Source organism: Mobula hypostoma, chromosome 20 (genome assembly GCF_963921235.1).
Source record: "Mobula hypostoma chromosome 20, sMobHyp1.1, whole genome shotgun sequence".
Taxonomy (NCBI): Eukaryota; Metazoa; Chordata; class Chondrichthyes; order Myliobatiformes; family Myliobatidae; genus Mobula; species Mobula hypostoma.
In genome coordinates, this window is record NC_086116.1 from 49,511,218 (window position 1) to 49,523,927 (window position 12,710).

Genomic DNA, 12,710 nt, shown 5'->3' on the forward strand with positions numbered 1-12,710 from the left:
CCTGGCAGGGAGATTAGCGAGGGCTACTGAGGTGACTTTAAACTAGAATGGTTGTGGGGTGGGAATCAAATTAAAGAGGCTAGGCGAGAGGAGGTTAGTTCACAACAGGGGGATGGGAACCAGTGCAGAGAGACAGGGGGGTGTAAAGTGAGGGTAGAAGCAAAAAGTAGTAAGGAGAAAAGTAAAAGTGGCAGGCCGACAAATCCAGGGCAAGCATCAAAAAGGGCCACTTTTCAACATAATTGTATAAGGGCTAAGAGAGTTGTAAAAGAGCGCCTGAAGGCTTTGTGTATCAATGCAAGGAGCATTCGTAACAAGGTGGATGAATTGAAAGTGCAGATTGTTATTAATGATTATGATATAGTTGGGATCACAGAGACATGGCTCCAGGGTGACCAAGGATGGGAGCTCAACCTTCAGGGATATTCAATATTCAGGAGGGATAGACATGAAAGAAAAGGAGGTGGGGTGGCGTTGCTGGTTAAAGGTGAGATTAACGCAACAGAAAGGAAGGACATAAGCCGGGAAGATGTGGAATCGATATGGGTAGAGCTGCGTAACACTAAGGGGCAGAAAACGCTGGTGGGAGTTGTGTACAGGCCACCTAACAGTAGTAGTGAGGTCAGAGATGGTATTAAACAGGAAACTAGAAATGTGTGCAATAAAGGAACAGCAGTTATAATGGGTGACTTCAATCTACATGTAGATTGGGTGAACCAAATTGGTAAAGGTGCTGAGGAAGAGGATTTCTTGGAATGTATGTGGGATGGTTTTTTGAACCAACATGTCGAGGAACCAACAAGAGAGCAGGCTATTCTAGACTGGGTTTTGAGCAATGAGGAAGGGTTAATTAGCAATCTTGTCGTGAGAGGCCCCTTGGGTAAGAGTGACCATAATATGGTGGAATTCTTCATTAAGATGGAGAGTGACATAGTTAATTCAGAAGCAAAGGTTCTGAACTTAAAGAGGGGTAACTTTGAAGGCATGAGTCGTGAATTAGCTAAGACGGACTGGCAAATGACACTTAAAGGATTGACGGTGGATATGCAATGGCAAGCATTTAAAGATTGCATGGATGATCTACAACAATTGTTCATCCCAGTTTGGCAAAAGAATAAATCAAGGAAGGTAGTGCACCCGTGGCTGACAAGAGAAATTAGGGATAGTATCAATTCCAAAGAAGAAGCGTACAAGTTAGAGAGAAAAAATGGCTCACCTGAGGACTGGGAGAAATTCAGAGTTCAGCAGAGGAGGACAAAGGGCTTAATTAGGAAGGGGAAAAAAGATTATGAGAGAAAACTGGCAGGGAACATAAAAACTGACTATAAAAGCTTTTATAGATATGTATAAAGGAAAAGACTGGTAAAGACAAATGTAGGTCCCCTACAGACAGAAACAGGTGAATTGATTATGGGGAGCAAGGACATGACAGACCAGTTGAATAATTACTTTGGTTCTGTCTTCACTAAGGAGGACATAAATAATCTTCCAGAAATAGTAGGGGACAGAGGGTCCAGTGAGATGGAGGAACTGTGCGAAATACATGTTAGTAGGGAAGTGGTGTTAGGTAAATTGAAGGGATTAAAGGCAGATAAATCCCCAGGGCCAGATGGTCTGCATCCCAGAGTGCTTAACGAAGTAGCCCAAGAAATAGTGGATGCATTAGTGATAATTTTTCAAAACTCGTTAGATTCTAGACTAGTTCCTGAGGATTGGAGGGTGGCTAATGTAACCCCACTTCTTAAAAAAGGAGGAAGAGAGAAACCGGGGAATTATAGACCGGTTAGCCTAACGTCGGTGGTGGGGAAACTGCTGGAGTCAGTTATCAAAGATGTGATAACAGCACATTTGGAAAGCCGTGAAATCATCCGACAAAGTCAGCATGGATTTGTGAAAGGAAAATCATGTCTGACGAATCTCATAGAATTTTTTGAAGATGTAACTAGTAGAGTGGATAGGGGAGAACCAGTGGATGTGGTATATTTGGATTTTCAAAAGGCTTTTGACAAGGTCCCACACAGGAGATTAGTGTGCAAACTTAAAGCACACGGTATTAGGGGTAAGGTATTGATGTGAATAGAGAATTGGTTAGCAGACAGGAAGCAAAGAGTGGGGATAAACGGGACCTTTTCAGAATGGCAGGCAGTGACTAGTGGGGTACCGCAAGGCTCAGTGCTGGGACCCCAGTTGTTTACAATATATATTAATGACTTGGATGAGGGAATTAAATGCAGCATCTCCAAGTTTGCGGATGACATGAAGCTGGGCGGTAGTGTTAGCTGTGAGGAGGATGCTAAGAGGATGCAGGGTGACTTGGATAGGTTGGGTGAGTGGGCAAATTCATGGCAGATGCAATTTAATGTGGATAAATGTGAAGTTATCCACTTTGGTGGCAAAAATAGGAAAACAGATTATTATCTGAATGGTGGCCGATTAGGAAGAGGGGAGGTGCAACGAGACCTGGGTGTCATTATACACCAGTCATTGAAAGTGGGCATGCAGGTACAGCAGGCGGTGAAAAAGGCGAATGGTATGCTGGCATTTATAGCGAGAGGAATCGAGTACAGGAGCAGGGAGGTACTACTGCAGTTGTACAAGGCCTTGGTGAGACCACACCTGGAGTATTGTGTGCAGTTTTGGTCCCCTAATCTGAGGAAAGACATCCTTGCCATAGAGGGAGTACAAAGAAGGTTCACCAGATTGATTCCTGGGATGGCAGGACTTTCATATGAAGAAAGACTGGATGAACTAGGCTTGTACTCGTTGGAATTTAGAAGATTGAGGGGGGATCTGATTGAAACGTGTAAAATCCTAAAGGGATTGGACAGGCTAGATGCAGGAAGATTGTTCCCGATGTTGGGGAAATCCAGAACAAGGGGTCACAGTTTGAGGATAAAGGGGAAGCCTTTTAGGACTGAGATTAGGAAAAACTTCTTCACACAGAGAGTGGTGAATCTGTGGAATTCTCTGCCACAGGAAACAGTTGAGGCCGGTTCATTGGCTATATTTAAGAGGGAGTTAGATATGGCCCTTGTGGCTACGGGGATCAGGGGGTATGGAGGGAAGGCTGGTGCAGGGTTCTGAGTTGGATGATCAGCCATGATCATAATAAATGGCGGTGCAGGCTTGAAGGGCCGAATGGCCTACTCCTGCACCTATTTTCTATGTTTCTATGTTACTCAAGCTTTCATTGGGCCTCAAAACAGGACGGAGGTCATAGACTGAAGTCAGAGTGGGAGTGGGTATAGTTAGAATCTGGACTGCACCGCCAAGTACAAGTTGAGGTAGATTCAAATGCAGTCTTCAAAACAAAGCTGGATTAAGTATCTGAATGGAAAGAATCTGCAGGTCTGAGGAGAGAAGGCAAAGGAATGAAACAAGATAGACTATAAAAATTTAGATTATCTTATCTGTGGAGAGTACTCATTAGGAGGGGTAACAGGCATAATGCTCAGGGTATGACTAAAGACATATGGGAGGATTTCGTCAGGAGGTCTTAGGCAGGAATAAATAAAAGAATAAAAGTTCAGTTGGTTGCAAAGTGATCCACCTAAATATTTATTCCATACATTAATGATATAACTTATGTGAATGAAACAATGCACTGCAGTTACTAGCCTACTCCAACAGCATCTCCCTACTACCTTCTCCACTAATGTCCAAGCCACCAAGTACATCGGAACATTATCACTAGGACAGTGGTCCCCAACCTCCGGGCCGTGGACCGATACCGGGCCACGAAGAATGCAGCGGTGCAACGGTGGCCTGAATGCACCCAGCACATCTTTAAGATAAAAGCAAAAATAAACAAGCTAATTAATTAGGTGCTGCCTGGCACATAAATGTCGGCCCAGATCAGAGGCGATTGCCAATTGCGTCGCCTCTGATCTGGGCCGACATTTACGTACCGGGCGGCACCTAATTAATTAGCTTGTTTATTTCGGCTTTTTTCTTAAAGATGTGCTGGGTGCGTTCCCCAGCAAATCACATACAATTCTAACTTGAAAATGTATCGTGTTCCTTCATCATCACTGAGTCTATATCCTGGAACTTCCAAATCAATAGCATTATGGCAACAAGTTCACCAAAGTTGCAGTGGTTCAAGAAGATAGCTTAACTCAACAGCAGTGAAGGTAGGGCAATAAATGCAACCTAAAATATGAATAAATTTAAACACAAGCACATGCACACCCTTTAGAAAATAGGCTGTTTCAACACTGATGCAGTTGTACAAATACGTTTGAAAATTTCTCAATGTAACATACAAAATGCTGGAGGAATTCAGCAGGTCAGGCAGAATCTATGCAGAGGAATGAATAGTCAATATCTTGGGCCAAGACCTTTCATCAAGGTCTCGGCCCAATATATTATTCCTCTTCATTGATGCTGTATGACCTGCTGAGTTTTTCCAGCATTTTGTGTTGCTCTGGATTTCCAACATCTATCTATTCTCTTGTGTTTATAATTATTGGGGGGGGGGGTTCCAAATGTGTAATTTCTCAATTTGCCAAAAATTCCTGAGATCTAAGTCACAGAAGGGTTGTTGCTGTGACATTTATGAAAAGAAAGATGATCTCACAAATCAAATCATTTTCCCTTATTCCACTTTAATATTTTATCTACAAATATATTTTAAGAAAGTCTCTTCTTTTGAAAAATTCAGATTTTAGTTTTCAAGAAAACTACCGCACTGAATTTATATGGGTCTTTTAAAAAAGAATCGACGAATTCAGTGACCTGAAACATTGATTCTGCTTCGCTCTCCACAGAATGATGGCTGACCTGCTGAGTACCACCACTGCACTTTCTGCTTTTAATACTGAGGAGTACTACTTTGTTAGAAATATCCTTTCAATATGATATTGAACCACAATCTTATCTACTTTATAGTGGACGCAAAAGATCTCACAACACTCGTTTGAATGGGGCAAAGAATTTACTTAGCCATCAGTAAAATTAATTGCTGCGTGACATAACATGGAAGCTCACGAGAAATTTTAAACTCCTCGATGATTTATGGAAGCTATCCTGGCTTTAAGGATTCTATGTCAACAAAAAGACCACCCTTCCACCTCAAATGAGCCAAAGGTGTGAAGTTATAACTATACGTGACAATTTAATACACATTTCCTCCTAGTTGCCAAAGTTTTCTTGTATACAAGATAAAGGAGTTAGTCAGGAGCAAGGTAGAGCAAAGGGTTGGATGTAACACAGAAAAGGTAAAAATTGAGAAGTGGTAATAAGGGATGAACGCACTTGTCTGGCCCCTTCAAATCAACCCCTTGCTCAGTCAAGTGTACAAAAACCATTGAGTTAGAAGCATGCTCTAAGAATGACAGGCAAAAAGGAAAAGGTGTGGTGTGCTGATATTAATAGGAGTGAAATCAGTACCGTGCTAAGAAATGAGCTTGGCTCAACAGATAATGTTGCAGAATTTGAATCAATTTCAGGTGGAACCAAGAAGCAGCAGAGGGAAGAAAACATTGATAGAAGTCATTTACAGGCCACAGTTCTAATATGACATAAATCAGGAAACTTAAGGTGACTTAAGATTGAAAGGTATGCAACAATCATGGAGGACTTTAAACCAGACATAGATTAGACGGGTCAATGGCTGATAATAAGTAGGTGGATGAAATCATGCATCATATGTGAAATGGTTTTACACAAACTGGAGAAAAGACTCATTTTAGTATTTAGTATAGTATAACAATACCATTGTAAAAGTCAAAGAACTAAGAAATCACTAAAGAAAGAGAAGATAGGATATACTATAAAAATAAATTGTCAAGGAGCAGAAGAAAGGACAAGTTCTTTGGATGTGTGTAAAGGAAAAGATAAGCAAGAGAAAATGTAGATATCTGACAAAAAGCAGGAGAATACATAATGGAAAATTTCAAAAGGCAGATAAATTAAACAAATACTTTACGTCTGTTTTCAAGGAAGTTGTAATTATGAGACACCAAAAATAGAAGAATGCTAAAGATCATTTAAGAATTGAGGATGAAAGGAAATCAGTATTAATGTTGGGTACCACTTATCTGAAATGCTTGAGGGGTGCCGGAAGTATTTTGGATTTTTTTCAGATTTTGGAATACATAATAAGATAGCTTGGGATCGCCATCATTTCCGACTCTGAATTTATGTGCTACCAATAATCAGTCTTTGTCTTATGCTGGTTCATCACACAAATGTACGTACCAGTAAAAATTATTACAGACCATTAATATAATGAAAATATATATGCAGGGTAACAAAAGCAGCACAGCAGTATTGGGAGAGAATACCTGAATCTGCTGTTGAACAACAATAAACAATGCAGGTTTTCAGTCTCCACCTACGATAAAATGTTTTGATTAAAGGTTACAGTACACTGTACTGTGTTTGTATTTTTTTAGGTTTTATGTAATGTATAAAAACAATCAGCATTTTAGACTTCAAAATCAGGTTTAATATTATAGAACCATAGCACCAACATGTGTCGTGAAATTTGTTCTTTGCAGCTGCAGTACAACGCAATACATAATACAGAAAAAAGTGAAATTACATTAAGTATATATATATTAAAAAGTTAAAGGTAAAAAACAAATTTAAAAAGTAGTTCATTGGTTCAATGGCCATTCATAAATCGGATGACAGAGGGGAAGGAGCTGTTCATAAATCGTTGTGTGCCTTCTGTACCTCTTCCCTGACAGTAGCAATAAGAGGGTACGTTCTGGGTGATGGGGATCCTTAATGATGGATGCCGCCTTTTTGAGGCATCGTTCCTTGAAGACGTCCTGGATATTATGGAGGCTAGTCCCTATTATGCAGCTAAGTTTATAACTACCTGCAACTTATTTTGATCCTGTGCAGTAGCCCCCACCCCTGGTGATGCAGCCATTTAGAATGCTCTCCACAGTACATCTGTAGAAATTTGAGTGTGTCTTTGGTAACATACCAAATCTCTTCAAGCTCCGAACGAACTATAGCTGCTGCTTTCTTTGCAACTGCATCAATATGTTGAGCCCAGGATAGATCCTCACAGATGCTGACACTCAGAAACTTGAATTTGCTCACTGTTCCCACTTCTGATCCCTCTATGAGGACTGGTGTGTGTTCCCTCATCTCGGCCTTTCTAAAGTCGACAATTAGTTCTTTGGTCTGTCTGACATCAAGTGCAAGGTTGTTGCTGTGACATCACTGAAGTAGCTGATATATCTCTCTCCTTTATGACCTCTCATCACCATGTGAAATTCTGCCAACGATAGTTGCATGGTTAGCAAATTTATAGATGGCATTTGAGCTGTGCCTAACCATAGAGAAGGCAAACCACACATCTCTGAGGTGTGCCAACGTTGATTGTCAAATACTATTTTTGATCCTCACAGATTGTGGTCTTCCAGTTAGGAAGTTGAGGATCCAGTTACAGAGGAGCTTTTTGATCAGAACTGTAGGAACTATTGTGTTAAACGCTGGTCTGTAGTCAATGAAAAGCTTCCTGACATAGATATTAACATTGTCTAGGTGATCCAAGGCGACGTGAACAGCCAATGAGATCACATCCGCCATAGGACCTATTATAGCAAGAGACAAATTGCAGTTGGTCCAGGTCCTTGTTGAGACAGGAGTTAATTCTTGCCATAACCAACCTCTCATAGCACTTCGTTACCATAGATGTGAGTGCTACTGGATGATAGTTGTTAAGGCAGTTCACCCTGCTCTTCTTGGGCACTGGCATAATTGTTGCTCTTTTGAAGTAGGTGGGAACTTCAGACAGTAGCAGTGAGAGACTGAAAATGTCTTTGAGCACACCAGCCAGTTGGCTGGCACACATTTTCAGAGCCCTACCAGGTACTCCATCAGGCACGGTCGCCTTGCAAGAAGTTCACCCTCGTGAAAGACCGCATTAGATTATGAGAACACTCAGTCCTCTTTTATTGTCATTTAGAAATGCATACATGCATTAAGAAATGATACAATGTTTCTCCGAAGTGTATCACAGAAAACAGACAAACCAAAGACTAACACTGACAGAACCACATAACTATAACATATAATTACAGCAGTGCAAAGCAATACTATAATTTGATGAAGAACAAACCATGGGCACAGTAAAATAAAAGTCTCAAAGTCCCCGAGTCAATTGACTCCTGAGTCTCCAATAGCAGGCTCCCTGCCATACACCTCCAGGCACCATCAACTTGCCAATGCCTTGGAAGCAGCCGATCACAGCCAACACTGAGTCCGTCCGTCCGAAAACTTTGAGCCTCCGACCAGCTGCTCCGATACAGCCTCCCGAGCGCCATCCCCTACCAAGCGCCTTTGACCTAGCCCTGGCCGCTGAAACAAGCAAAGCCGAGGATTTGGGGCCTTCTGCTCCAGAGATTCCGGTTACCACACAGTAGCAGCAGCAGTGAAGCGGGCATTTCAGAAGTTTTTCAGATGTTCCTCCGTACTCTCACATCCATCTCCATCAAATCAGAATTGTGCACGGTCCCCTACTTGACAGATTACAGAAATCATTCACCGGGGAGGCCGCTTGCTGTTAGGAATATGGGTAGGCCTCCAAGACTGAGATCACAGGATGCTGCAGAGATTCTCATAGCTATAGTTTTATTCTTCCTTTCATAGCATGCATAAAAGTTGTTGAGCTCATCTGGGAGTGAAGCATTACCGCCATTCATGATATTCGGTTTCACTTTGCATGAAATAATTGCCTACAAACCCTGCCAGAGTTGAATTGCATCCGATTCTACCTCCAATCTCATTCGAAATTGTTCCTTTGCTATTGAGATAGCCCCCTCTAAGTCATAGCTTGTTTACTTGTACAGTCCTGGTTTGACATACTTGAATGGCACATATCAAGCCCTCAGCAGGCTACAAGCCTCCTGGTTCATCCACAGCTTTTGATTTGAGTATGTGCAGTATGTCCTCATAAGCACACACACATCCGCATAGATTTTAATGAAGTCAGTGACAGCTGTGGCATACTTATTCAGAATTCGAAGATGAATCCCTGAGTACAGTCCAGCCCACTGATTCAAAGCAGTGCTACGCCTCCTTAGTCCATACCTTCTTGGTCCTCACTACTGCTGTTGCAATCTTCAGTCTCTATCTATACATAGAAAGTAGAAGTACAACCAGGTGATCAGACTTCCAAAGTGTGGGCATGGTATAGCACAGTAAGTACTCATGATGGTGGTGTAATAGTGGTCCAGTATGTTGGTTCCTTTGGTTCTACAAGTGATTTGTTGGTAATAATTATTTAGAGACTTTTGATAGGGAAGGCATTAGGATGCACTGTTTCATGCCTGTTTATTACGTTGACAGTGCATCTGGAGCTCATTTTACATGTGTTTGAGGTGGGATGAGCACCACTACCGAGATGATCACTGAAATCTCCCATGGCAGATAAAATCTGCAGCACTTGATCGTGAGAGTTCCACGTCACTCACATGTTCCAGGTGAGTGAGCAGGACTGGGACAGACTTGGTCTGGTGTTAGATTTTCATCAGCAACTCTTTAAAAACAATCAGCATTATAAACTTGTTCCGGTGCTAGATTTTTGTGATTGCACGATGCTTTAAAAATTTAAGGCCAGGCCTTTTCTTAAATTTCTGCAACCAGCTTGCTGAATATTCAATTACCTTCAATTTCAGTTTGCTGTGATAGATCTTTGCTTGTTAAGTAGCATATGTTCACTCCAATGCTAAGGATGCATGATCAAGATCTTCATTTTGCACTTTCTGCAGTGTTTTCCTATTTTTCAATAACTTTTGTTCATTACATACGTGAGGTTATTTCTCAGAACTGTCTGTTGTGCACAGAGACCTGCACATCATCTGGGAACCTTCCCTGAAACTTGTGAAATTTTCCATTTGTGACATTTTGACAGCACTCAAAAAAAAATTGGATTTTGGAATTTCAGATAAAGGGTACTCAACCTGTAGTAAAAAAAAATAACACTTGTGATTGGTAAGAATCCAATCTATATTACTGTGTTTTGAAAGAATTGTCTGCAGATTAGATACAATGGTAGAATTTTTTAAACTTCATAGATCATGGGATAGTTGCAGCTGATTGCAAAAGAATGCACGAAAAATTCACCAGACCCATTTCTAGATGGCAGATTTACCATGGGAATAGACTAAGTATGTATTCTACAGAATCCAGAAAAGAAATGGAAACAACCTCATTGCTTGCAGGGCTCAATGTGGTGACATTCTCTGTGACTGAGGATTCCATAACCAGAGGGCTTGGTGTCAAAATTAGGTATAGGTCACTTAGGACTCCGATGAGGGATCATTCATTTAGAGAATGGGGAATCGTTAGACATATTTTCCACAGAAGGCCATGAAGGCTCAGTCACACAACATTAAGTCTGATAATATTTCTCTACACTTTTAGGTATAGTGCAGTTAAATGAGGGCAACGAAGATGAACCGCTGTAGTTTAAATGAATGGCAGAGCAGGGTCAAAGACCAGATGGCTGCATATGTCCAAATGGCTTTAAGAGGATGACAAAACAGCCAAGGTAATTGAATGTCCTTTGTTTTGCATCTGTATTGTATAACTGCAACAGTTAAAAGATAGACTGCTAAAGATTTTCTTCCCAGCTGAATCACAGAAATTACATCCATTTAGGATATTTTGATGTAAATGGGCTATGTGATCAGAGGCTATGGTCTAGAGCACCAAATGGGGCCACAGTCCAAACTGTGGAGAGGGTGCCCAACAGCACTGAATCAGAATGCAGTATACCAGACATTAGGAATATGGGTAGCTTTGCAGCCAGAACAGCAGTCCTGAGGGCCTGCAAATTTCCTGATCCATTTAAACTTACACAGCATTGATTTAAAAATGCATTATACTTGTATATAACGTATAGGAAAAAAAGTGAAATAAAATGTGCTTCATCAAATTCCTACCCAATTACATCCTGATTACAAAGTTCCAATTAAATGCAAGATTTTGCAACTTTTATATGAAGGGTGAAATCAGAGGATAATATGCAAGAACGATAGTTCACAAGGTGCAGCTTCTAACAGGTCCTGTTCAAAATGATGCTACTGTATAAAAGGAAAATATGGATTTTTAATTTTTCTAACAACCTTTGCAGTTTTCTATTTGTGGGAATGAGTGCAAGTAAGCTCCATCTTGGGTACTAGCCTACAAAGTACCTTCAGGGAGCAGTGTCTCATTAAGGCAGCATCCATTATTAAGGACCTCCAGCACCCAGGGCATGCCCTTTTCTCACTGTTACCATCAGGGAGGAGGTACAGAAGCCTAAAGGCACACACTCAGCAACTCAGGAACAGCTTCTTCCCCTCTGCCATCCAATTCCTAAATGGACATTGAATCCTTGGACACTACCTCACTTTTTTAAAAAAAAATACAGTATTTCTGTTTTTGCACATTTTTTAAAAAATCTATTCAATATACATATACTGTAACTGATTTACTTATTATTATTTTTATTTTTTTCTCTCTTCTAGATTACGTAATGCATTGAACTGCTGCTGCTTTAACAAATTTCACATCACATGCCAGTGATAATAAACCTGATTCTGAATTAGCTGCAACATCTCAAACAAAAGCAATTAGTTACTTCATCTTCACATATTCTTCTTATGAATAAGCCTTTTTCACACACACATCATTTATAAGGCCATTCACCTTATGATGGAAGAGCAGTCAAACCAACAGGGGAGGAATAGTTGCAAGCTATCTCACTCCTGCACGACCGCACCCCCCCCCACTATACTTTCACTAACCTCCACCACCATAATTTCACCCGTTTTACTCCCCAACCATTAACCAGTACCCTCACCATCACATGGCCACACCACACCTTATACCATCACTAGTTCCTAAACAATATTCACAAACATCACCTGACTCATACACTGTCACCCATATCCCTCACTCCCGTTTGCCCAGCACTTACCTACACTCACTACCTTCACCCACACCCCCTCAACTCCCATCACATGTGCCCCTCAGCCCCCAACATCACCAACACCACAGTCACCCAATGACCTCCCCCCAGAAATCATCCTCATCCTATCAACCCCGCTGTCAGACACACGTGCCACTTACCCCTCCCGTCCTCCCGTTCTCCAGTCACTCATACTCCTAAACCCACTGCAGCTAAAGCCCTCACCTTCACCACCCACTCCTCTGAACTGTAAACCACAAACTCCCCTGCCCCGCATCCTTCGCTCCACCTTAATCACCCGCACCTCCCAATGGTCACACATAACTCTCTATATCCCTCTCCAATCCAACCACAATCACACCCCCGCCAGCCGACCTTTCTCCCTCCCATCAACCCAACTATTACCTGATTTTCCTCGCTTTCCCCTTTCGCGCGCCAGTTTTCTCAGAGCGCCACGTGAACTTTAACCCGTCAGCGCGTTACGCATGCGCACATGCGCCTCCCCGCGTTTAAATCGAGATTTACTTCAGTCCGTCTCTCAAGGTACAGATTTCGGCAGTTTAAAACTCGTGTCGGGGATGTAAAGCTTTCTCTCACCATGCACCAAGATGGGTTCTGAGAGCTTTAACTGATGATCTGATCGCTGATTCCATGCTTTGAGTAAAATCGAGAAAATGGAAATAAAAGCAAAAAAAAATGCTGGAAATATTCAGATGGTCCATTCGAGAAAGAGATTTTCTTGTTGATAATTAGTTGTGAGGACTGATCAAGTGTGTATCTCCATTATTCC

At 41.5% G+C, this 12,710-nt stretch overlaps 1 protein-coding gene across 2 annotated transcripts in view; it reads right to left on the reverse strand.

Moving 5' to 3' along the window:
• The window catches only part of orc5 (origin recognition complex, subunit 5), an 89,672-nt gene extending 77,275 nt beyond the window's left edge, over nt 1–12,397 (reverse strand). For both annotated transcript variants that reach the window (XM_063072856.1, XM_063072854.1), the window contains exon 1: nt 12,326–12,397. The gene's annotated coding sequence lies outside the window, so the exon portion shown is untranslated. The remainder of the gene's footprint in view (nt 1–12,325) is intronic.
• Between the last annotated feature and the right edge of the window lie 313 nt (nt 12,398–12,710).